The sequence below is a fragment of the Talpa occidentalis genome, unplaced genomic scaffold (genome assembly GCF_014898055.3).
Source record: "Talpa occidentalis isolate TD23 unplaced genomic scaffold, MPIMG_talOcc4v2.1 talOcc4.7, whole genome shotgun sequence".
Lineage (NCBI taxonomy): Eukaryota > Metazoa > Chordata > Mammalia > Eulipotyphla > Talpidae > Talpa > Talpa occidentalis.
In genome coordinates, this window is record NW_023605083.1 from 33926986 (window position 1) to 33953048 (window position 26063).

The 26063-nt window shown below is 37.6% G+C and overlaps 1 long non-coding RNA gene across 3 annotated transcripts in view; it reads left to right on the plus strand.

Moving 5' to 3' along the window:
- Nucleotides 1-19837, plus strand: part of LOC119231774 (uncharacterized) — a 187102-nt gene extending 167265 nt beyond the window's left edge. Inside the window, exons 4-5 of one of the 3 annotated variants that reach the window (XR_008549652.1) lie at nt 18784-18863; nt 19284-19837. This is a non-coding gene — a long non-coding RNA (uncharacterized LOC119231774). The remainder of the gene's footprint in view (nt 1-18783; nt 18864-19283) is intronic. The other 2 variants (XR_008549653.1, XR_005121946.2) reach the window with 2 other exon arrangements.
- Nucleotides 19838-26063: the final 6226 nt, after the last annotated feature.

Consider the following 26063-nt stretch of genomic DNA (forward strand, 5'->3'; position numbering starts at 1 on the left):
AAATATTTTCTAAAATTTTTTGCAACTTTTTTTGGGCCCATAAACTATTTAGAAATAGAGTGTTTAATTTTCAGCTATTTGAGGATTTTCCAGATATCTTCCTGCTATTGATTTTCAATTTAATCCCACTATATTCAGAGAAACTAGTTGTAAGTTTCAATTATTTTAAATATGATAAAGTTTGTTTTACGGACCAAAATACATCTATTTTGGTGAATATTTTGTGTGGACTTGAAAATAATATATATTATGCTATTGTTGAGCGCATTGTATATTGTTGAGCGCATTGTATAAATATCAATTACATCAAATTGGTTGATAATCTTGTTCAGGTCTTCTATGTCCTTACTGATTTTCTGTCAGTTTGTTCTTTTCATTGCTGAGAAAAGAGTACAGAAATATCCAAATATAATGATGGATTTTTCTGTTTTTCTCTGTTCTGTTAGTTTTCTTTACTCATTGATAGTCATACTTTTTTGCTTATTTTCATATTGTGTGTTATTCTAAACTTTATTGAGGTAACATTGGCTTACAATATTGTATGTGATACATAGGTATGTAGGATTACATAACTTCTTTTTTTTAAAGATTTATTTATTTATGCATACAAGAACTGGGGTGTAGGCCAGAGGTGGGGCGTGGTGGTGAGAGGATTCATCAGAGACAGAGTGAAGAGGACAGCAGGCAGACTGACTGAAATACACTGCAGAAGGGAGCAGCAGGTGAAACAGAGAGGTCTGCTGAGCCATGTGGGTAGCTCCCAGGCTGGCCAGGGATTGAACTAGAACTCATGCTGCAGGGGCTGAGGATAGCTTCACAGTGCTGTGCTTAACCCCTTGTGCCACCAGAGAGACCCTGGATTACATATCTTCTTGAATTGACCCTTTTATCATTCATAATGTACCTCATTATTCCTGGTAGTGTTCCTTATTCTAGAGAATGTTGATTTTTTTTTAAAAATTTATTTATTTATTTATGTAAGAACCGGGGTACAGGCCAGATGCGCGGGAGGGTGAGAGGATTCACCAGAGCTAGAGCCCCGGGAACAGAACAGGCAGACTGATGAAATACATGGCTGAGGGGAGCAGCGGGAGAGACAGGAGAGGTCTGCAGTGCCATGTGGGACCATCACTGGCCGGAACCGGTGCTGCAGAGGCTGCAGACAGCCTCACAGCACTGCGCTCAAGCACCTGCGCCACCAGGGGAAGCCCTGATTATTATTTTTTGGTTGTTTTAACAGACTATCAACCTGTTATTTTTCAAAACATAAGCTTTCTTTCACCTTCTGTGGAAAGTGCTTGCAATTTCAATTCTTCGCTATGTTGATTTGGGTCTGTCTTGTACATGCACCACACAGCTGTTTGTAATTTGAGTTGTAGCTGGACTTGTGGCTCCATTCTCAAAGCCTTTGCTATTCTGCTTGGTTCTCTCTCACACAGCAGGCTCAAGGGTGAGTCTGAGACTGGTATGAGGTTCATATTCAGAGTATAAGTATCCCCTGCTTTATCTGCTCTCACAAATCACCCCTCTGTACTCCAAAGGGCCAGGCCCTTTGTCCCAATTCTCTGGTCAGAAATATGGAAATTTCAATCACCTGAATTACTGCTCAACCACCATGTGAATTACTGCTCAACCACCATGTGGTTCCTGATCCAAGTTCTGACCTTCCCCCACAATCGCTTCCCTCACAAAAATAAATTTTAGATCCTCCCCTCCCAAATAACTTATTTGTCAGAGTCCTCAAGTAGCTGCTCTCTGTATTTTGTTAACTAGTTTTATTTGTAATCAGAAGGATAATAGAGGCTATAGTGGAATTTTCCTACCACGCTATGTAAGAACCTTTACTCTCTTTTGAAAAGCATCTGAAGCAGACTGAAAATATTTAATTGTTATGGGATCATCAAGAAAATGTAGAAGCCTTCATGGTTTTTGGAGGATTGAGAAAAAATAATGGCTTCAGGGGCTGTGGAAAGCAGCAAGGGAATATAAAAGATTGAGGTAGAGCTTTGCCTGTAACTGCTTTTTTTTTCTTCCTGTTCCAAAGAAATTTACTGATTTTTCTTGTGAAACTATTTGAAGAAACTCTGAGCCCCATGTTTTCACAAAGGATATAAATCTATTCTAAAAAGTCTGTTGCCCAAATTTGAAATTGTTCACTCGATTGGTATATTGCCCCTGCAGGACCACTCTTTCATTCTTAGGGTGGGAATTGATTTTTCTTCTCTTATTTTGTCATGTGAGAGTACTAAGTATATTACAAGCTCTGAATTTTCACACATTATTTAAAAATCTGTTCGCAGTGTGAGAAGGTCTTGCATAGACTTGTCTATACCAATGTGCAAAAACCTCCAGCTGCCTTTGAAATTGTGAAGATAAGCTATGTTCCTCATTAAGTGTACAGACTAATGTCTGAGGAACTAGGAAACTTTCTGTAGAGATTTTCCAAAATTTGTATTTTTCTGTTTTATTTTTATTTATATATTTATTTTTCAAAGATTTATCTATTCATGCATACAAGAGCTGGGGTACAGGCCAGATATGCAGGGGATGACAGGATTCACCAGAGACAGAATGGGGAACAGAACAGGCAGACTGACTAAGTCACACTGCTGAGGGGAGCAGCAGGTGAGAAAGGAGAGGTCTTCCCCGCCATGTGAGTTGCCCTCTGGCTGGCTGGGGATTGAACTCGTGCTGCAGAGGCTGTGGACCGCCTCACAGTGCAGTGCTTAACCCCTGCAGTACCAGGGACTTAGCCCTAACCTCTAAGTTTATGCCACTTAAATTAATGGACATTTTCCTATCCATAATTAAAATATTTACTCACAGAAATACATGTAGGGGGACTCCCCTGGTGGCGCAGCGGTTGAGCGCTGGGCTGCGAAGCTGCCCACAGCCTCTGAAGCACTCGTTCGATCCCCGGCTGCCGGCGAGGGTCCCACATGGCGTGACGGATCTCTCCTGCTGCCCGCTGCTCCCCTCAGCAGTGCATTTCATTGGTCTGCCTGTTCTGTTCCCCACTCTGACTCTGGTGAATTCTCTCACCCTCCCGCACTTCTGACTGTATCCAGTGCTTGTATAAATAAATAAATAAATCTTAAAAAAAAAAAAAGAAAGAAATACGTGTAGGTATTTAAATTTAGTGAGGAACTAATGGAAAATTTTGAGTTACGTAAGTTAAAGCTTTTTGAATAAGCAAGTGTAAATAATTATACTCAAAACCCTTTTCTTTTGCACAAATCCTGCATATATAAAAATTAGAATGACAATATGAAGACTGGTTTTGGAATTGAAACACTAATCTATACTTTCAGATTTAGCTTTGCCACATTCAAATCTATGTCCTATTTGCCCCTGCCCCTTCCACCCCTGCCTATTTCCTTTCATTTTCAACTTTCAAAAGATTTTTCAAATATTTCTTCCTGTTAGTGAAATAAATTTAAATGCTGAAACTTTAAAATTAACAAATAAAGTATGATTAGATTCCCCTAACATCATTCATAAAATGGGTTTATGTGAACATGGTACAGACTAGAATACATGGAAGAAAGGATTAAAAGATGCATAGAGCTCTTACCTTCTCAAAATGGTATATTTGGGCACAGCTGGCCATATCCTGGGGTAAGATCTAGAAGATCCCACCCCTTGCTCTACATGCCTATGGAACCAGGTATAAGAATGACCTTGCTGGACACCTACAAAGATAACTGTCATACAATCTGGGTTTTAGTGATGGTTGTTTATAGGATTAATGGAGATCTTGGGCAAAGTGAACGCTTTCCAGACACCAATTTTGCTGTTGCCTTGCTCTTAAACCTCCTAGCCTTCAGAACTATCAGAAATATGAGAAACTGTTGTTTAACTCAACCCAGTCTATGGTATTTTTGTTATAGCAGCCTTAGCAGACTAAGATAATACTACAAAGAATTCCTGTGCATTCTGTCGTGGTATATATGTCAAAACTTAGAAATTAATCACTACTAACTGATGTTCAGACTTTATTCACATTTTGTCAGTTTTTCCATTGTGGGATCCAATGCAGGATACCTTTGGATTTAGTCCATATCTATTTTTAAAATGGAAGGATGAATACTATGGCTTTCTATCACTGAAAATTTTCTGATCATAATCCTTCTGGATATAGTCACATGCAAAATTATGGGTAAAAGTGAACTGATGTGAAAATTCAGCCAGGATATGCTGCAATGACACTTCTGCATGAGGTTTATCCACTCCAGGGCCAGGTCTTATGAGAATTATTGGAAGTCAGGCCTTATCTATATACCACACGTGGTGCTTTGGACAGTGCCTTGTACCCCAAGGACATCCAGAACATGTTATGAAGTTAATGAACAAACATCACTTCTTGAAGCTGACCCTACCTAGACTAATGTTCCAGTATATCAGCACCACTTTATTTTTAGAGCTCAGCTGATATCATGATGAATCTTTAGTTTAACAATAATGTAAAATCTTACAAAGAAGTGGTAAATAGTTCATTCTGTCTTTCTTACAGAGCAAAACCCACTACTACCTTCATTTTTTTTCCTTTTTTTTTTGAAAAAAAAATTTATTAGATGAGATTTCAAGGAGTTGGATATTTAAGAAGTTTTCCTTCCTCCATCTATTCAAATAGATGAGAATTCCACAGAATCAGGTTACAAATGTGAAAAGATGATAGGTAAATTAAACTGGGACCATCGAAAGGAGTCCTGGAATCTTTTTTTATAATTAGAAATGTAATTATGTCTTTACATAAAAGATATGTATATTTGTAAATGGTGCTGCTGACACTGCCCAAATATATAAACACACACACATACAGACCTATAGACAGACACACACACACACATATATAACATGGCCTTTGAAATTCAACTGATTTGTCAATACATTTTGCAAGAAGTTTCCATGATAAGAGTAATAGCAAAGCAGTGAACCACAGAAAATGTGTTTCTATTGTTTGCTTTTACTATTCATTTTATTTCTTCCACACAACACAATTTTTATTTAATTATTCTTTTATGTATTTATTTTTTATTGAGGTAATATTGGTTTACAGCATTGTTTGTGTGGTTACTATATGACACTCACCACCAAAGCCTTAATAGTCCACCACCTTAGTCCATCGTGCTCCCTTTCCACTTTGTTCTCATCCCTCCCTTCACTCTCCCCCTCTCATAGCCTCAATTCTATAATCAGATTTCTCGTTTTGTTATTGGTTTAGTTTTATCTGACTCTTTGCTTTGTTTCTCTATATTCCAAATATATGTGACATCATCTTTTTTATTCTTTTTTGTTCTGACTTATTCTGTTACTATTCCACATAGATTGTTTTTCAGCCCATCTATTTCTTTTGTACTTTGCCTTTACATATTTTTTTAAAGACTTATTTATTCATGCATACAAGAACCAGGGTACAGGCCAGATGTGTGGGAGGGTGAGAGGATTCACCAGAGACAGAGTGGGGAACAGAACAGGCAGACAGACCTAAGACACTGCTGAGGAGAACAGCGGGCAAGACATGAGAGGTCTGTTGCGCCATGTGGGTATCTCCCTGGCTGGCGGGAATCAAACCTGCACTGCAGAGGCTGCGGGACAGCTCAACTGTGTTGCACTCAACTGCCTGCACCACTAGGGGAGGCCATGCCTTTACATATTTTACCTGCCTTTGCTATGTGTTTGGAAGGACAGAGTGGTAGTGGGAAGAAATGCATATGAAAGCACTAGCTTACTACAATCTTTTTGCAGAGGAGGTAATAGCATTCCTAAGAATGCCCTCTTTAATGAGTTCTTCTTGTAGGATGACTTTTGGCTGTGAACTTGAGTATAAGATAGTTCCCAGTAGTCAAAATTTATTTGTTTTATTTATTTTTTTTGAAGATTTATTTAATTTATTTATGCATATAAGAGCTGGGGGGTAGGCCAGAAGTATAAGGGGGTAGTTTGAGAGGATTCACCAGAGACAGAGGGGGAACAGAACAGAACTGAAATACACTGCTGAGGGGAGCAGCAGGCGAGACAGGAGAGGTCTGCTGCACCATGTGGGTAGCTCCCTGGCAGGGGATCGAACTCTTGCTGCAGTGGCTGCCAATAGCTTCATAGTTCTGAGACTTAACCACTTGTGCCACCAGGGAGGCCCCCCCCCAGTAGTCAAAATTTAATTGAAAAGATTGATTCACTGTGCCTAGATTGTGCAAATATAATTTATACTAAATACTTGTGTTCCTTCTGCAAGTTGGGGATTTGGTAAGTTGTAGGTAGAGAGTACCTATGTCCCCAACTCCCAACAAAAACCTTGGACACTGCATCTCTGATATCCTACTTAGACAGAGCCATGACACATATATTGATTTTTATGCTGGGGAAAAGTATGCTCTGTATGACCCTTCCGGGAAGGAGAGAACATTAGAAAAACAGTGCATGGATTCCTTCAGATTGCCTTTACATTTCCCCCTTTTGATTCACCTATTTATCCTTCTTACTCTGCTGTAATAAATAATAAACATGTTTATAGCTAAGTATTGGGAATCCTTCTAGTGAATCTCCAAACGTGGTATAGTCTTAAAGACTCCAGACACACCACCTTTGACAAAATTTCTCTTTTTATTTTGTCTAGGAATGATAAAAAGGCTCTCATTGTGGGCGACTAAGAGTTCCCAAAGCTCAAATTGAAACAGACTTAAATTTCATCCAAACTGTAAATGTTTTCTTGAGAAGACTGTAAAAAAATAAACTATTTAAAATACGTATAAAGGTACACAGCACAGAGTAGGAATTCAAATAATATTCCTTGTATTTTTCTTTGTCTTATTCCATCCATTCCAATGAGAACATCAGAATGCAATGTTTTTAAGTGGGTGGACATTATGCTGCTATTTTCTTTGCTAGAAAGCATGCAATATATTTAAAAGTTAGACGTTAACCAGGTTTGGTCTTTTGGCATCTGGTGTTTGAGGCAGTTTCAGATTTCATTCCAATTTTTTCATCACATGTTTCTACCAATTGAATCTCACTTACTCTTTCTGAAAAGAAAAATATGAAACACAGAGAAGGATCATTTTATAGTTTCAAAGCCAGTAGGGTCAAGCAAAAGAGCTCATAATTGAAATCTAACATGTATTTTTTCTTTTTCAAAGTGAAAGAGAAGAGAAGAGGCAATGACCCAAACCACTAGAACTTTTGCTGCTGGAGCAGGGTAGACAGCAACGCAATTACTAAAGCTTAGATTTCAGGTCTGGCATATGTGGAAAGCACATGGGTATTAACATTGAAAGAAATCATTCAAGAAAATTTCTTTTCCTAACACTGGGCGCAGAGATGAGTTTTTAGCTGCTTATTTTATCATGAAATATTTAAATTAAATATAATCCATAGTCAGGAAAATGTCCAAACAGTCATCAAAATGTAAGTGATAAGGTGAAGGACATGCAAGGTGTCACTGAGCCCTCAGGAAAACATGCTCTGACCCCCAAATGTACAGTGATCAATGGCCTATTTCTATATCCCTTCTGACTTTCTGCATTTCTTTTATGAAATTAAGTCATATCTTTAATAGTTTCCCACTAAATACTGATCTCCATCCATATAATAATCTCTTAGGCATCTCAAATTTACTGTATCCAAAAATGAATTTGATTTGATTCTGAGAAGGAACAGCTTTCAGAGAATATCTATTACACATCACTCACTAATATATATTATACATCATTTATTATTTTAAGGATATCTAAATACATGATCTTATTTAACCTAGTTCTGTATCTGAGGTAGCATGTCAGCATTCCTCTTCTTCCCCATGAGGCACTGGTATTGGCAGTAAATTTCTACGTGGTACAGAAACTCCAGTCAAGCATGTAGGGATGTTCCTTCAGTGGTCCACTGTTTCTGAAAAGGTGATATGAATCAAATAGGTTACTGCTGATCATCTTACACCTTTGTGAAACAGTCCCATGGAGGGAATGGGAGGCCTTCATCTCTATCCCTCTGTTATCTCTGAGCAAATCATGAGTAACTTGCAGTCAGCAGGAAAATCAGTCAGTCTAGTTCTCCATTTCCAGTGTGGCTTCTTTGATGAATGACAGTTATAAAAAGGTCAGAAATGCTCAAACTCAGTGCTACAGATTCACAACCCAGCAAACATCTGGAGGCCCTCGTCCAAGACTGGGACTATTTATTTGATGCTTTTTACTCCTTATCTATTTCTCCTGCTGCTACTTATTCTGGCTTCTGCCTTACCTGTTGATCACATATTGACTTTTCTGATGCTAGACACTTCTAAGCATATAGCTAACTCCAGATATTATTTTCCCTCTTCTGATCTCAAAGTTACCAAATCTTCTACTTTAAAAAACATTGGGTGGGAATACATCTAGCTATCTACCATTTGCTTGCCTGTGCTGCTTGTAGCACATTCATTCTCATGTAGACCTTTATTTTCATACAATATTATCCACTGCCTCAAAGAAAATAAAAGGATAGATGCAGGTGCTGAAAACGTAAGAAAAGGAGATAAATGAGATAAGAAAAGAGAGCCTCCCCATTGGCGCGGTGGGTTGAGCATAGTGTTGTCAAGCTGTCCACAGCCTCAGCAGCGCGGGCTCAATTCCTGGCTGGCCGGGGAGATACCCACACAGCACAGCAGACCTCTCCTGTCTCGCCCACTGCTCCCCTCAGCAGTGTGTTTCAGTCAGTCTGCTTGTTCTATTCCCCAGTCTGTCTCTGGTGAATTTTCTCATCCTTCTGTGCCTCTGGCTTGTACCCCAGTTCTTGTATAAATATAAAAAAAATCTTTTAAAAAAGATAAGAAAAGAAAAAGATGATTACATGACATGATATAGCCCTAAAGCATTTACAATGAAATTAAAATTGTACATGTATAGGAGCTACAGAACTTTTGCCAGCCATGGGTGTCATAGTATACCAATCTATTACTCTGGTCATCTTTGATGTAGCTGATAGAAATGCAAGGAAGGGCACAGAATAGCATTTCTTAAACATCTGCTATGGATTCATATTTCTTAGTAGCTGAGAATATGTGATTGATGGAGTTGTTGTTCATTGTGAGACTTAGTGCCTAAACAACCTATAAAAATTAGCTCCTATAAATAGAAATAGGTGATAGTCCAGATAAGGGTATCATTTTTTTTTATAAAAATAAGTGCTTTACAAACATTTCTAAATCAGTGGAATCCTTTTTCTTCAAATAAAATATTAGTAATAATTGAGAAATAAATATCACTGGGCATGTCTGGACATCCTCAGAATAAAGACAGATGTTGCTTATTTCCTTTCCTCCCAGAGGGCCATGTGATAATACCACAGCACCCTGGGGTTCATTGCAAGTCAGAGGATTGTATGGTCCAGTGGAAAGAGAACAACTTTCCATCTAGGTTAGATGGATTTGGCGTTTGAATCTCATCTCTGCTTATGCAATGATCTCAGTGATTTATTTCCCTAAACATCAGTTCTCTTCACTTTGAAAAAAGAGGGAAATAATATGTACATCAGAGATAGTTATAAGGAGTTAATATGATACAGAAAGGTATGATATTTAAAAGATAATAGTTTCCTTTCTGCTTCCTTGAATTAGTGCCCCTCCTTCAGCTTATAATATGAAGAAAGAGATTTTTATTAAAATGTGTATGGGAATGAGGTTATGAACATTGCCTTGGAAATTCATTTACCTATAAAGATGAGTTTAGGGTCTCCCTGGTGTCACAAGGTGTTAAGCACCGCACTATGAAGCAATCCGCAGCCTCTGCAGCATGAGTTCGATCCCTGGCCAGGGAGCTACCCACATGGCGCAACAGACCTCTTCTGTCTCGCCTGTTGCTCCCCTCAGCAGTGTATTTCAGTCAGTCTGCCTGTTCTGTTCCCCACTCTGTCTCTGGTGAGTCCTCTCACTCTTTGCACCTCTGGCCTGTACCCCAGTTCTGGTATGCATAAATAAATAAATCTTAAAAAAATAAAGATGGGTTTAGACATAGTTAGGGAGCTACTATGAGAAGAAGATCAGTATGAGAACTGCTCAGAATAGGTAAGGGCTGAGGAAGAGGAAACTGGCAACAAGAGAAAGACTAAAATTTTCCAGGGTCTCCTTATCCCACTAGGTATGGAGAACAGTGAAAATTGGACTTTAAAAAAGGATATCACTGATAAATGTCTAAAGGAAGATATCCCAATCAGATTGTAAACTATATATTTTCAAGGTATTGCAACTGCTTGGGATTGTATATCAAAGACTCTCTTCAAGTCACAGAACTTCTGACTTGGGAGGCAATTTAAACTTCTTCTGACCAATCTTGGTTTATAGATGAAGAAACTGAGGTTCAGAGAGGTTAAGTGACAAGTATAAAGCCCTTCAGTAAGTTAGTATGATACAGAATTATACAGAATATGTTAGTATCATACAGAATTAGTATGATATATTTTCTCTGTAATGTAATGTCTATTCTTGTAAACTTACTTCTTATTTCCAGGTCAGACTGCATATGGTTCCCTAGTCTCCCATAGCAACTGGTTATAATATTCATGCTCTAGAATATAATTCTCAAGTAAAAATTCTATTTTACATGTATTTAAATATGTCACTAGACATTTTCTGATCTCTTCTGAAAGTTACTTTACCTACAATAAACCTTAGAAAAATTAGTAGTGTGCTAAATGCGGTAATTCCTAAGTTTTATCATATATATGAAAGGAGGGACTTTTGATAAAAAAAAATAGAATAGCGTCTCAAATGTCATGTGAAAATTGGCCATAGCAGACTTATCAGGAGTAGGACCATTAAAACACCTTCTCAAGTTTAGATCTAATTCAATTACAATTGAATTTGTGCAGAAAAAAGTACAAAGAGCTGTTAATGAATTCATGAATAGTTCTAGAAGAAATATAAAATGTATTTTTTTAAGATTTATTTATTTATGCATACAAGAGCTGGGCTATAGGCCAAAGATGTGGGGGAGAGGTGAGAGGATTCACCAGAGACAGAGTGGGGAACAGAACAGGCAGATTGACTGAAGTACACTGCTGAGGGGAGCAGTGGGCGAGACAGGAGAGGTCTGCTGCGCCATGTGCGTAGCTCCCTGGCTCACTGGGGATCTAACTTGTGCAGCAGAGGCTGCACATTGCTTCATAGTGCAGTGCTTAACACCTTGTGCCACCAGGGAGGCCCCAAGAAATTTAAAATTTAAAGTCTAATGAACCACATTAAAGTCAAATAAATCACAAAGATTTAAAAATGTCTTACCAGTTGTAGATTGAGGGAGCAAACAATAAGAGTCCTTGGAGGGACTAGATATTGGTAGTACATCGATGGATCCCCTTCCAGGGCAATTGTAAAGCTCTGGGGAAATGTACTACTACTAATGAAATTCATTAGCAACTAATCCACAAATCACATATACTATATGAATTTGTGGCGAAAAAATATCATTGTCATAGAACGAGAAAAATTAAACTTGTGTGATACATGCATATTCCTAGTGTGGGAGGTCTATGCCTGACAACCAAATAATAATTAAAAAGTGATTTAGAGATGGTCCAGTTACTCCAAGAAAAATAACTTTGATCATGTTAATGGTCAGCATCACCAAGGAATAATATGATGGCGCCATACCCCTCCAGCTTCATTCTGACCTGAAGTTTTTATCAATAGGTAATGGAAACTTTTCCCCAGATAGTACTGCAAAAATGCTATCAATATTATTAGTGTGAATTCTCAACAAGCAGAACATCTCCTTTTTGATGGATACAATTGATATAAGTTTTTTCATTTAACAATATTACATGAATCAAAGGAATATAAACACTGATATTTATTGCAACACTATTTACAATAGCCAAGTTATGAAAGCAATCTAAGCATCCAACCACAACTGAGTAGATTAAGGTGTAGTGTATATATATGTATGTATATATGTGTGTGTGTGTGTGTGTGTATATATATATATATATATATATATATATATATAACAATAGAACACTACTCAGCTATAAAAAGAGGTAAAATTTTGCCATTTGCTACAACACTGATGGAACTGGGAGGATGATGTTCAGTGAATTAAGTCAGAAGGAATAAGACAAATCCTGGATGATTTCACTCACTTGTGAGTGAAAAAGAAACAAAGCAAAGAACAAAACTGTTTTCATTAATCTGTCCAATAAGTATTCAACAAATACCTATGATTTGTCAGGTAGTATTCTAATGCCCAGCACAGAGATGGAGTAAGACACAGTCACAGACACTAAGGTCTTTTATCCTACAGAGATTGAAAACACACAATTAGACAAGCTGTGACTACAAAGTATAAGTGATTTGGTAGAGGAAGTAACAGGATGCTTTGAAAGTGAGTAAGATGGCCACTGAACCCAGAGCAAAGATTGGGCAGTCTTCCTGCAGGACATGATACCTTGCTTGGGATTTCAAGGTTGAGTACTAATGAACTCGGTAAGGGACAGAATATGTCCTACGTAGGGGTCATCGTCAGCAAAAATCTAGAAATAAAAGGGAGAATATACTTAGAACAAAAAAGGAAAAGCAGTAAAATACTCCTTCTTACATGTGTGTAATGACATTTTAAATAAAAGATAATATACTGTGTTGGTGAATATGTGGGTATGTATTTCACACACTGCTGGTAGAAGGTCAAATTGGTATGAAGTTTTCAGAAGGTCATTTGGCAATATTATGCTATATATATTGTGTATAAATGCATTTTATATATTTATTCTGAACAAATTATTATAGATATGTAAAAAGATGTAAAATATCCTAGGTCTTTGATTTATAGAGAAAAATTAGGACTCACAGAGAAATGGTCAAAGAAACTATACTATTTGTACACTGAAAGATATATAGGTAATTTTGAAAGTTTGCAAATTATAGCGAAACTATGGCCAATAGTTTACCACTTGTTTTGTTTTGTTATGTGTTTATTTTTAAATAACTGGGTTCACAGGAAGTTGCAAAGGTAGTACAGAAAGTTCCATTCATCACCTAATTTCTCTGCTGGTTCCATTTTACGTAATACAACATCAAACTTTGGTATAATCACAACCACAATCAAGATACAGAACTATTTCATTATCACTAAGATTTCATTTGTGCTATCCTTAATATTCATATCCACCCTCACCATTTCTAAAGCTTGGTCAACACTTTTTTCCTCTCCAACTTTACAATGTTGTCATTTGGACTTGTTACATAAGTGAAAACAGATACCTCTTGAAATTGATACTTTTTTCCACTAAGCATCATGTCCTTGTGATACATCTAAGTTTTATGTATATCAATATCTAATAAGATATAAGTGTTGAGTAATATTATATTGTATGGATATAACACATCTTGTTTTAACACTCACCTGTTGAAGGACATTATAATTGTTTCCTGGTTTTAGCTGTTACAAGTGAAACTGCTATGACCATTTGTGTTTAGGTCTTTGTGTGGATATACGCTTTCATTTCTCTGGGAGAAATACCTACATATGTGATTGTTGAGTCAAATAGTAAGATTATGTTTAACTTTTTAAGAAACTGCAGTATGGGGCCTCCCTGGTGGCGCAGCGGTTGCTGGGCTGCCAAGCTGCCCGCAGCCTCTGCAGCGCCAGTTTGATCCCCACCGGTGAGGGTCCCACATGGTGTGGCAGACCTTTCCTGCTGCGCCGGCTGCTCCCCTCAGCAGTGTACTTTGTCAGTCTGCCTGTTCTGCTCCCTGCTCTGGTGTTGGTGAATTCTCTCACTCCCCCACACTTCTGACTATACCCAGTGCTTTTATAAATAAATAAATCTTTAAAAAAAAAAAAGAAACTGCAGTGTGGCTGTACCATTTTCCTCCAGGAGATATGAGATTCAACTTCTCTATGTCCTTACCAGAATTTGGTATTGTCATTATTTTTTATTTTAGCTGTTCTGATAGATCTGTAGCAATACATAGCTTGACTACCCCAGTCTTGGATTTTGCATAGCTTTACAGTACATCTTAAAATTGGATAGAGTTTCTATTCTAGTCTTCTATAAATGGTTTTAACTTATAGTTCTTTTGCTTTTTCATATAAATTGTAGAATAATGTCTATATTTGTAAAAATATTTTTTCTCAAAAAATGTGATGAGTTATTTTAAACCTTTCATTAATTTGGGGGGAGTAAAGAGCTTTACTATTTTGAGTCTTTCAGTTCATGGATACAACATTGCAACTTGTTTCTATAAATGAAGTTTTATTGGAACACAGTCACGTGGGTTCATTTATGTATTATCATTGCTGGCTGGCTGTGACACAGAGCAAGGTCTTTATGGTCCACAAAGCTTAAAATATTTTTCTTACCCTTTACAAAAAACAATTGCCAATCTTTAGATCTGTTAAATATTAATGATCTATAAATATATGTATATGTATGTATATGCTCATATTTAATTATTTTTTTATTGCAGTAACATTGACTTACAACACTGGATATGACTTAGAGGTATAGGTTCATACCTCTAATGTACATATGTTAACACCCTACTGACCACTAAAACATGGGTAATCCTCCACCACAGTCTATTGGGCCCCTTCCCCACTTTATGCCCCACTCCCATCCTTCCCTTCTGATAACCTCAATTTTGCAGTCAGACTTCTAGGGTTGATCTGGTTCTTTGCTTTGTTTCTTTTTCACTCACAAGTGAACAAAATCATCTACGATTTGTCTTTTTCCTTCTGACTTAATTAATTCACTTACTTCACTTCCAGTTGCATCCGTGTTATAGCAAATAGGAAAATTTTACCTCTTTTATAGCTGAGTAGGGTTCTATTATGTATGTCTTTACTACATCTTATTCTACTCATCTGTGGTTAGATGCTTAGGTTGCTTTCACAACTTGGCATTGTAAATAGTGCTGCAATGAATATAAGTGTTTATAGCCCTTAGAATTCATGTTATATTGTTAAATGAAAAAATTGTGTCATGAAACTGTATAAATTGCTTGGTACCACTTAATTTTAAATATATTTAATTTTAAGTCAATTTCAGGGCCTCCCTGGTGGCCTAAGTGTTAAGTCTCTGCTATCACCTCTACGTAACGCTTCCCTGTAAGGAAGCTAACCTACATATGGTGCAGCAGACTCTCCTGTCTTGCCCACTGCTCCTTTTAGCAGTGTAATTCAGTCGAAATACACTCTTCTGCTGCCCACTCTATTTCTGATGAATCCTCACATCCCCTGCACCTCTGTCCTGTACCCCAGTTCTTGTACACACACACACACACACACACACACACACATATCAATTTCAACCACATTCATAGGTATATCTATTACAAATGAAAGAAAAAAACAGAAATTTAACATTGGTTCTTTCAGAACAGCTGTGTTAACAGTTTTTTAAAATTTTTTTCTTTGTGGTTTTCTGCATTTTCTACTTTCCATCTTAATTAGATAAAAAGTATATAGAAGGTTTGAAAAGGATTCTCCTTTGAAATTTCTCTCTTACCAATCTTATGAGACTTTTTCCTTTCAGGTGAAAAGAAACTTTCAAATCATAGAAGAGGTGACAATCAATTGTTTTTGTTAGAGATACTGAATAATGCTTTTCCAATATGCTTTTCAAAATGTAGATGAATCCTTGCAGGTTTATAATTTAAGCATATCCTTAGTCAATAAGCATAGATAAGAAAACGTCATGAATATTACGAATCTTAACCCTTGGTTTATTCTTTGTAATAACAACTGAGTGATCCACACTGAGAGTGCAACTGTGCAACCAGCAACTGTGTGCAATGCAACCTGCTTAAACCCCAACACCAAGATGAACAAATTGGTTACTGCTGAATGACCATTTCAAATTATGGGAACTGGCAAAATGAACACTTGCATTTGCATTTTTGGAGGCTCTAACCCTCTGTTAACTATGACTCCTGAGTGACAGTTCCCCCCCACCCCCAGATCTGATGGTGGATCAACATAGATATACACAGATCAAATAGCAAGTCACACCATGATAGTAACCTGCTATTTTAGAGTCTGAGGAACCAACATAAGATACAGTGATTATAGCTATGCTTTCATCTGGAAAGGGCTTTGATAGGGTCAGAAAAGACCAAAGGGATGTTTGGAAGGGACACAGGTACTTTACAGGTTAATAACCCACTTCACAAAGTCAGAGTCCACCAGAAATTACCCAATTCTGTTCTTGGAGTGATTATCTTATACCCTAATATTGATTTTTTTTTAAACCCTACTCTATAGCCACTCTGCAAATACTCATTCATACAGTATTTTTTTTTTAATTGAGGCATGTTTTATTTATTTATTTGTTTGTTTGTTTGTTTGTTTATACATGCACTGGGTACAGTCAGAAGCGCGGGAGGGTGAGAGAATTCACCAGAGCCGGAGCGGGGAGCAGAGCAGGCAGAAGGACCAAAGTACACTGCTGAGGGGAGCAGCCGGCGGCAGGAGAGGTCTGCGTGCCATGTGGGACCCTCCTCCGGTGGCCGAGGAGCAGCCGGGGATCGAACCGGCGCCGCAGAGGCCGCGGGCAGCTTCACAACCCAGCGCTCAACCGCTGCGCCACCGGGGAGGCCCTCATTCATATAGTATTAATTAAAGAAAATTAACATTATTTTGGTCACTCTAGGAATTATGTACTAATGATTCTCTTATAATCACTGAAAGTTTGTATAGGAAAAAGATGAAATTCTAAAATGGTCTTATCCTGCTCACAAACAGGCACACATGTTCTCAAATGAAAACATGTTTATTACATAAAGACTGCAGATGCCCAGAACAGCTTGTCATCCCCTTGCTTTTAGGTGATGCCCACACAGCACTGAGAACAGCAGAGATCTGGCAATTTTCTAATTAAACGTGATCAATATTGACAACCAAACGGCATCATTCCGGCCCTGAAGTAGATTTCTGGGCCACAATCATCCTATTTGTCTGTCCACATTGCTCACATTAACTGGGTAAATTGTCTGATCAAATCTTCACTTCTGTAACACCAGCCTGAAGGAGAGAGGTTTAGGGATTTGCACAACAGTAGAGAATGAATAAAAGGTATTCACTCGTTCATCCATTCTTTAACAAATAAAGGTTGACAACTGCTCACTTCTACTGTGCTTGGTATATGGAGATTACTATAATAAATAAGGCATGGATCCTTCTCTACAAGAAGCTTAGAAATTACCGTGAAAAAACAAGATGTATGATCATGAAAGTATGCCCTAAAGCCGATATGTCATAAGATATGTATAGATGCAGTACTGTAGTAATTCATTGGATGAAGACATTACTTCTGTCTGGGGGAATCAGAAAGTGCTTTCTGGAGAAAGATAAGCAGGGACTTGAAGGCAGGAAGTAGAGTAAGACAAAGGTACAGAGAGGGGTTTGGGTCAATCAATTAAACTTACAAGAAGGGGGAAATTACTGTAAGGATTCGGGGGGCGGGGGTGTTGGAAGGAGCTCAAGGCAGACATACACCCAGGTCTCAGAAAGCACTTGAAATCAGGATTGGGATGCAATCAGGAAGCCAGGAAATTATTCATCTTCTTTTGTATCATTTTCTCTGTCTGTAGAGCAGCTTTCTGTGCTTCTTTATTCATATAGTAGACTATGGCCTCTAACAATTAATGGAAGAGCAACTGAAAGAAACTTCTTCCCCCATATTATGTCAACTTCATGAACTACTGTAAAGAAGTGTGAAGTCATAGATGAACATCACTTCCAAGGAAAGATCTAGAAGTTGTTAGCTTTGGGGAGATGACTTGCATGCAGATCAGATAAACCCTAATGGATATTTATGGGGCTGTATATGGGGAATTGTGGAAAAATGCAAATGGAATACATGATTCAAAGGGAAGTTCAGGAAAGATAATGAAAGACTTTGGGAAATCATTGAGAATAGTTATATGAAATAAACTATGCTCTGGACAATTTAATTTGACAGCAATGAGCATGCTGAAGTAATAGATTTCCTTTTGTTTTATTTTTATATTCATTGATCTCACTGCATTACATGTACTTTTGTAAGCCTCTTTAACCTTTTTTTTTTTGAAACAAGATGTAAGATACAATAATTATCGAGTATTTAAAAAAAGAATACATGGATGAAACTACAGGGGATAGTGCTCACTCAGTGAAGTAAGTCAGGAGGAGAAAGACAAGTATTGGATGATTTCATTCATATGTGAAATATAAAGGATTGGACAAAACTAAGCCAAAATAAAACCATGGAATCTGACAGCAGAACTGAAACTACCAGAGGGGAGGAGGTTGAAATGGAGGAAGGAGGTGACTCAAATGACTATGGTGGAGGATTATTGGTGCTTTGGTGGTGGGTGTGGTGTGGTAACACGTTTGAAGAGGTGGAACTTATACCCCTAAAACTTTCAGTCTTATAAGATATTACCTAAATAATTTTTAAAGAGTACACATTACAGGTAATAAAAAGGTGACTTAAAATGTACCTACTAATTTGCTCTGTGAACATTGGATGTCACTAAACTACTCTGAACCCAAGTTGTCTAAGCTTAAAATATTGTGAAGATTCAATTAGAAGACAAGTGGCTCTTGTGTGACCCCCTCATCCCTTTTACCCTATCCAAGTGTTAGTTTCTTTGTTCTTTCCCACTGAGCTGAGTCTTGGAATCCTCCAATCTTGAGGCAGCTCTGAACAATCGTTCACTGCAAGCATCACTCAAGTCCAAAATATTTGCCATCTCTCAGGAATGATTGTAAATTGCAAAGTTTTTATAATATCACAGGATGAAGATGGAACTTTTTGACCAATCCTCTTATTTTACAGGTAAGAAAACTGAGGTCAGAAAACTGAGTGATTGGCTTAACATCACACCAGCTAGTAAGCTGTATCTCTATCCTCTTTTGGTAATTTTAATAAAAGATTTTTTTTGCTGTTATATTTCTTCTCTGTGATCATGGAACATTGGCTTGGGATTATCTTTTAATACTAGCAATAGAACTTTCCAATTAAAAAAAAACTTTATTTTTTTATCAAACATACCATAGTTATTTGAATTTATATTTTCTGATTAATGAAATCTGACTTGCAGTGAACCACCAGTGACATACTGGAATTTAGCAATTGGCCAGAAGTGATTTCCCAAATATATGAAATTGGGTCTTTAACCTGCTTATGAATGTTTTCTATTTTGGTGGCATGTCAAAAAAATAAAGACATTACCCTTTAGTGAGTACTGGATAGTCTCCTTAGCAAATCTGAGTATGGTACTTGGTCTTCTGTTACTCATATTTTCCTCTTCTTGTTTGTGTGTCCTGATTTCTCAGCTGCTGTGGAATGAAGAATTGGTGTCTTAGACTTGCAACATTTTTCAAGAGATCACCTGATCTAGTTCTTGGAGTCCAGAGAAATGAACTTCTTGGTCAACCAATCAGAAAATGATCGAGCTTATTCTTTACCAACTCAATAGATGCAGAGGAGACCAGAATTTTATATCCTTCTCTGATACAGAAATTTTAGTTTATAAACCTATTTTAGATATTACTCTTTGCATTGCATTGCAATAATTTGTTTACCAGTATATCTTCCCTTGAGGACAGAAATGTATATTTATTATCTCTCAATACACAGGCAGTTGATAAATGCCCATTGTTAAGTGCATGATACGAGTATTCAATTGAATTCTAGTTCCTTATAAAGCATAGTAGAAGCCCTGTTTCCTTTCGTTTTGGCCCCTTCAGACGGGGAAGTGTCCCAGCACGGGGATTAATACAAAGGAACCAAATGGGAAATGCTTGTTGAACAAATGGATGAACAAAAGATGACTTCACAAGTCTTGAAAGTCTGCTCACACATGTATTTTTGGGTCACGCCTTATTTTTCCCTAATTATAGTGATGTATTTAAGATACTTTTCCAAATAAATCTGTTTATGCCTTATTAAGCTTCAAAATATTAGTTAAAATTTAAGGTATATGAAGCAAAAATTCCAATTATATCATTGTTTCTTATGCTGGGACCTTTACTTTACGTAGTGCCAGTTAAATTTCAGAAGCAATCATGAACATCTGTGTATGCAAGGCAGAGAAGATGGGGCAGATGTTTTAGGATTTTCAGCAGAGGAATGACAAACACCCACATCTTGTTGCCCTTTCAATATGACTAACCCTTGCTGACTCCTCAACAGAGTGTTTCTTCCCAGGTGAGGGCTTCCTCTCACGCAGTTCCTTTACCCAGGCAGTGAGGCACCATGCTGGTTATTTGCTCAGACATCCTGGGTTTGAATCCTAACTGCTACAGTCTAGTTGTGTGACCTTGGACAGGTTTCTTAATCTCTCTGAGTCTCAGTTTTCCTATCTGTAAAATGTCCATAATTACACTTGGGAGGAGTATGGAAAATAATGCATGTAACATGCTTATCATAGCATCTGGCACTCAATGAACACCAGTTCTCATTATTTACATAAAAATGCCTTTACTCTCTATTTCCTCTCACCCTGTCTTCAAGGCCAAGCTCAAATGTTGCTGCCTCTCATGCCAACCAGGCTGATCTTTCCTTTTTCAAATGTCTTTTGTATTCACTTGCTCTACCGCAAAGTAATCCCCTCATTACATGGTACTATGCTACTCTCCAATACCTATGTTTACAATTTTTTTTAAAGGTTTTTTTTTTTTTTTTTTTTTTCAGGAGAGAAATTTTATTCTTTTTTTTTTTTTTTATCTTAAATTTTATTTTTATATTCCCCCATACAATTGCAAATGCCCCATTCTGACCCCAATCCTTCCCCTCCCGCCCCCCACCCCCCAAAAGTGTCTCTGGTTCATAGTTTTTTGTTGATTTTGATTTTCACTTTCTTATATTCATTTTCCTGGTCCCTTATTTAAGTTTTCTAGATTCCTGCTATGAGTGAGACCATCCGGTATTTTTCTTTTTCTTTTTGGCTTATTTCGCTGAGCATGATCCCTTCCAGCGCCATCCATGTTGCTGCAAATTGCATGTGTTTATCTTTTTTGAATGCTGAGTAATATTCCATGGTATATATGTACCACATCTTCTTGATCCAGTCATCTACTTTTGGGCATTTGGGTTGTTTCCAAAGCTTAGCTATTGTAAACAGTGCTGCTATAAACATAGGGGTGCAGGTGCTCTTTGGAATTGATGTTTCTGTGTCCTTTGGGTAAATACCTAGGAGTGGAATTGCTGGATCATATGGAAGCTCTATGTTTAGTAGGTCCAGAAATCTCCACACAGCTCTCCATAGTGGTTGGACCAGTTTGCACTCCCACCAACAGTGCAGAAGAGTTCCTTTTTCTCCACATCCTCGCCAACATTTGTTGTTGCTAGTTTTTTTAATATGTGCCATTCTCATTGGTGTGAGATGGTATCTCATGGTAGTTTTGATTTGCATTTCCCTGATTGCAAGTGATGTTGAACATTTTTTCATATGTCTGTTGGCCATTTGCATTTCCTCTTCAGAGAAGTTTCTTTTTAGCTCTTCTGCCCATTTTTTGACTGGATTATTTTCTTTGTTGTTGCTGAGTCTCATCAGCTCTTTGCAGATTTTTGTGATCAGTCCTTTATCATTAGTGTTGGGTGCAAAAATGTTCTCCCAGTTGGTGGGGTTCTCTTTGTTTTTGTTATTGTCTCTTTTGCTGTGCAGAAGCTCTTTAATTTGATGTAGTCCCAGCTGTTTATCTTTCTCTTCACTATCACTGCTTTGGGTGATGTGTCTGTAAAGATGTCTTTGATGTGCAAATCCCGTAGTGTTTCGCCTATATTTCCTTCTATGTATTTTATGGTTTCAGGTCTTATGTCTAGTTCTTTAATCCATTTTGAGTTGATTTTTGTGTATGGTGTGAGGTAGTGGTCAAGCTTCATTCTTTTGCATGTAGCGACCCAGTTTTCCCAGCACCATTTATTGAACAAACTTTCTTTGCTCCAATGCATAGTCTTTGCTCCTTTGTCAAAGATTAGTTGACCATAAATCTGTGGGTTTATTTCTGGATTTTCTATTCGATTCCATTGGTCTGTATGTCTGTTCTTGTTCCAATACCATGCAGTTTTGATGATTATGGCTTTGTAGTATAGTTTGAAGTCTGGGAGTTTGATGCCTCCATTTCCTTCTTTTTTTTTTCAGTAGAGCTTTGGCTATTCGGGGTTTTTGGTGATTCCATATGAATTTCATCAATAATTGTTCTATTTCTTTGAAGAATGCCATTGAGATTTTGATTGGAATAGCATTGAATCTGTATATCGCTTTTGGTAGGATGGCCATTTTAATAATGTTTATTCTTCCAATCCATGAGCAGGGGATGTCTTTCCATTTCTTTGTGTCTTCTTCTATTTCTTTTAAACAGTGTTTTATAGTTTTCTTTGTATAGGTCCTTTACCTCTTTTGTTAGATTTATTCCCAAATATTTGATTTTTTTTGTTTCAATAATAAAGGGGTGGTTTTTTTTATTTCTTCTTCTTCAGATTTATTGTTTGTGTATAGGAAGGCTACTGACTTTTGTGTGTTGATTTTGTATCCTGCCACTTTACTGAACTGACTGATGAGTTGAATTAGTTTTTCTGTGGAGATTTTGGGGTTCTCTATGTATATTATCATATCATCTGCAAATAGTGATAGTTTGACTTCTTCTTTTCCTATTTGGATTCCTTGGATGTCTTTCTCTTGTCTTATTGCTCTGGCTAGGACTTCCAGTATTATATTGAAAAGCAGTGGTGAGAGTGGACATCCTTGTCTTGTTCCAGATCTTAATGGAATTGCTTTCAGCTTTTCACCATTGAGAATGATACTGGCTGTTGGCTTGTCATAGATGGCCTTTATGATGTTGAGGTATGTTCCTTGTATCCCAAGAATTTCAAGGGCTTTTATCATGAATGGGTGTTGCACTTTGTCGAAAGCTTTCTCAGCATCTATTGATATTATCATATGGTTTTTATATTTCTTTTTGTTGATGTGTTGGATAACGTTGATTGATTTTCGGATGTTAAACCATCCTTGTGCCCCTGGAATGAATCCAACTTGGTCGTGGTTTTATCTTATGGATTAAATATCCATAAGAATTATCTTATGGATACATTGTTGGATTCTGATAGCTAAAATTTTATTGAGGATTTTTGCATCAGTGTTCATTAGGGAGATTGGCCTATAGTTTTCCTTTTTTGTGTTGTCCTTATTCGGTTTTGGTATTAGTGTAATATTGGCTTCATAGAACGTGTTTGGTATTGTCCCTTCCTTCTCAATTTTTTGGAAGAGTTTGTGAAGGATAGGCACTAATTCGTCTCTGAATGTTTGGTAGAATTCATTTGTAAATCCATCAGGCCCTGGGCTTTTGTTTTTGGGGAGGTTTTGATTACCATTTCAATTTCGCTGCTTGTAATTGGTCTGTTTAGGTGTTCTATTTCTTCTTTATCTAGCTTTGGGTGATTGTAGAGTTGTAGGAATTTGTCCATCTCCTCTAGATTGTTGAACTTGTTTCCATATAACTGTTCATAGTAGTTACTGATTATTCTTTTGATTTCTGCTGTGTCCGTTGTGATTTCTCCTCTTTCATTTATGATCCTGTGTATTTGTGCTTTCTCCCTTTTTTCCTTTGTGAGCCTGGCTAGGGGTTTGTCTATTTTATTTATTTTTTCAAAGAACCAGCTCTTGGTTTCATTGATCTTTTGGATTGTTTTTTTAGTTTCAATTTCATTTATTTCTGCTTTGGTTTTTATTATTTCTTTTCTTCTACTGGATTTGGGGTTTTTTTGTTGTTCTTTTTCTAGATCTTTGAGCTTCGAGATTAGGTTGTTTCTTTGAGTTCTTCTTGTTTTTTGATGTGAGCTTCTATTGCTATATATTTTCCTCTTATTACTGCTTTTGCTGCATCCCATACATTTAGGATATTGGTGTCCTCCTTGTCATTCAATTCAAAGAATTTTTTAATTTCTTCTTTGATCTCCTCATTAGTCCAGTGGTCTTCCAGTAGTGTGGCTTTTAATCTCCATGAGGTAGGATAGTTCCTTGCCTTCTTTTTATGATTTATTTCTAGTTTGATGCCTTCGTGGTCAGAAAAGATGGTTGGTATGATTTCAATCTTGGTGTATCTGTTGATGTTTGTCTTGTGCCCCAGTATGTGATCGATCCTGGAGAATGACCCGTGTGCGCTTGAGAAAAATGTGTACTCCGTTTTTTTTGGGTTTAGTGTTCTATAGATGTCTGTTAAGCCCAAATGCTCTAGGTCCTTATTTAGAGCTTTAGTTTCTTTACTTATTTTTTGTCTTGTTGATCTATCCATTGTTGATAGTGGTGTGTTGAAGTCTCCCACTACGTATGTGTTTTCTCTGATGTCTGTTTTCAGAGAGGACAACAGTTGTCTGATATATTTTGGTGCTCTTTCGTTTGGTGAGTATATGTTAATGAGTGTTATTTCTTCTTGAAGTATTGTCCCCTTAATCATAATGTAGTGACCATTGGGGTCTCTTTTTATTTTTTGAGTTTGAAGTCTGTTTTATCTGATATAAGTATAGCTGTTCCTGCTTTCTTTCTTGGCCCATTTGCTTGTAGGATTGTTTTCCATCCTTTGACTTTGAGCCTATTTTTATCTTTTGTAGCTAAATGTGTTTCCTGGAGACAGCAAAAGGTTGGGTTTTGTTTCTTAATCCAGGCTGCAACTCTGTGTCTTTTTATTGAAGAGTTTAGTCCATTTACATTTAGAGTTAATATTGATATGTTAGCATCTGTATTTGCCATTATGTTTGTCTTTCCTTTGATTTTATTTATTCTTTTAATAACTTTTTTTTTTTTTGGTCTTCTTTCGTTGTTATTCGTCCCTCTGAGGTTCTGGCTTTAGGATTCCTTGTAGTATTTTTTGGAGTGGGGGTTTATTCGTAATGAAATTCCGGAGTTTCTCTTTGTCTGGGAAGGTCCATATTCTTTCTTCATGGAGGAAAGAGAGCTTTGCGGGATAGAGTATTCTTGGTTGGCATCTGTTTTCTTGGAGTCTGTTGACTATGTCCCTCCACTCTCTCCTTGCCCGTAGTGTTTCTTCAGAGAAGTCTGATGTCAGCCTGATTGGTTTTCCTTTGAATGTTATCTGTTTCTTCCCCCTTGTCAGCTTCATTATTTTTTCCTTGTCCTGGATTCTTGGGAGCTTTACTATTATGTGTCTTGCTGTGTTTTTCCTTTCGTCGTGGAAGTTTGGTGTTCTTCTTGCTTCTTGTATATCAATTTTCAGCTCCTTCTTCGCATTTGGGAAGTTCTCTTCAATTATCTCCTGGAATATTTTCTCTGTTCCTACATCTCTCTCCTCTCCTTCTGGAATTCCTATAACTCTTATATTTTCTTTCCTCATGGAGTCAGATAGTTCTCGAAGTCTTTCTTCATTCTTTTTCCTTCGTACTTCTCTTTCCTTTTCTGTTTTGGTTCTTTTTATTTCTGTGTCTTCAAGAGAACTTATTCGTTCTTCCATTTCATCTATTCTGCTTTCCTTGCTTTTCCCGGAGTTCTTTAGTTCCTCCATTAATTCTTTGATCTCCTGCATTTCTTTTACTTCCCTCTTTAGGGACTCAATTTCATTCTTCTGACCATTGTTTTCCCTCTTTAGGGACTCAATTTCCTTCTTCTGATCTATCACTTTTTTAATCATGGCAATTTTAAATTCTCTTTCTGGAAGGCTCAGAAGTTCTTCCAAGTTGCTGTCGTTGCAATCTGGGGAGTGGTTTTCTTTTTGTGGTGTGCTTCTTTCCTGAGGAGTTGTTAGGTTGCGTGTGGTTCTTCTACTCCCTACTGTCTGTTTTCTAATTTGTCGTATGCGTTGGGACACTGTGATGCTCGGACTGACTGGCATCTTGGGTGAACTTCTCCGCTCCCCTCTGGCTCTTCCAGGAGCCATCTCTGCCTTCTGGGGGAGCTTTCTGCTGGTTTTAGGCAGTTTTTACTGAAGAAATGTCCCTGTTCTCAAATGGCGAAGCGGGATGCAGTCCCTGTGCCTCCGGTTTCAGGCACACTCTTCTGCGCCCCCGGTCTGCCCCGGACGTGGGTGCCTGCTCCCTCTGTGGGCTCAGACTGCTGGTCGGAAGGGGCCTGGCGTGCAATAACTTCCCGGCTGGCCACTGCA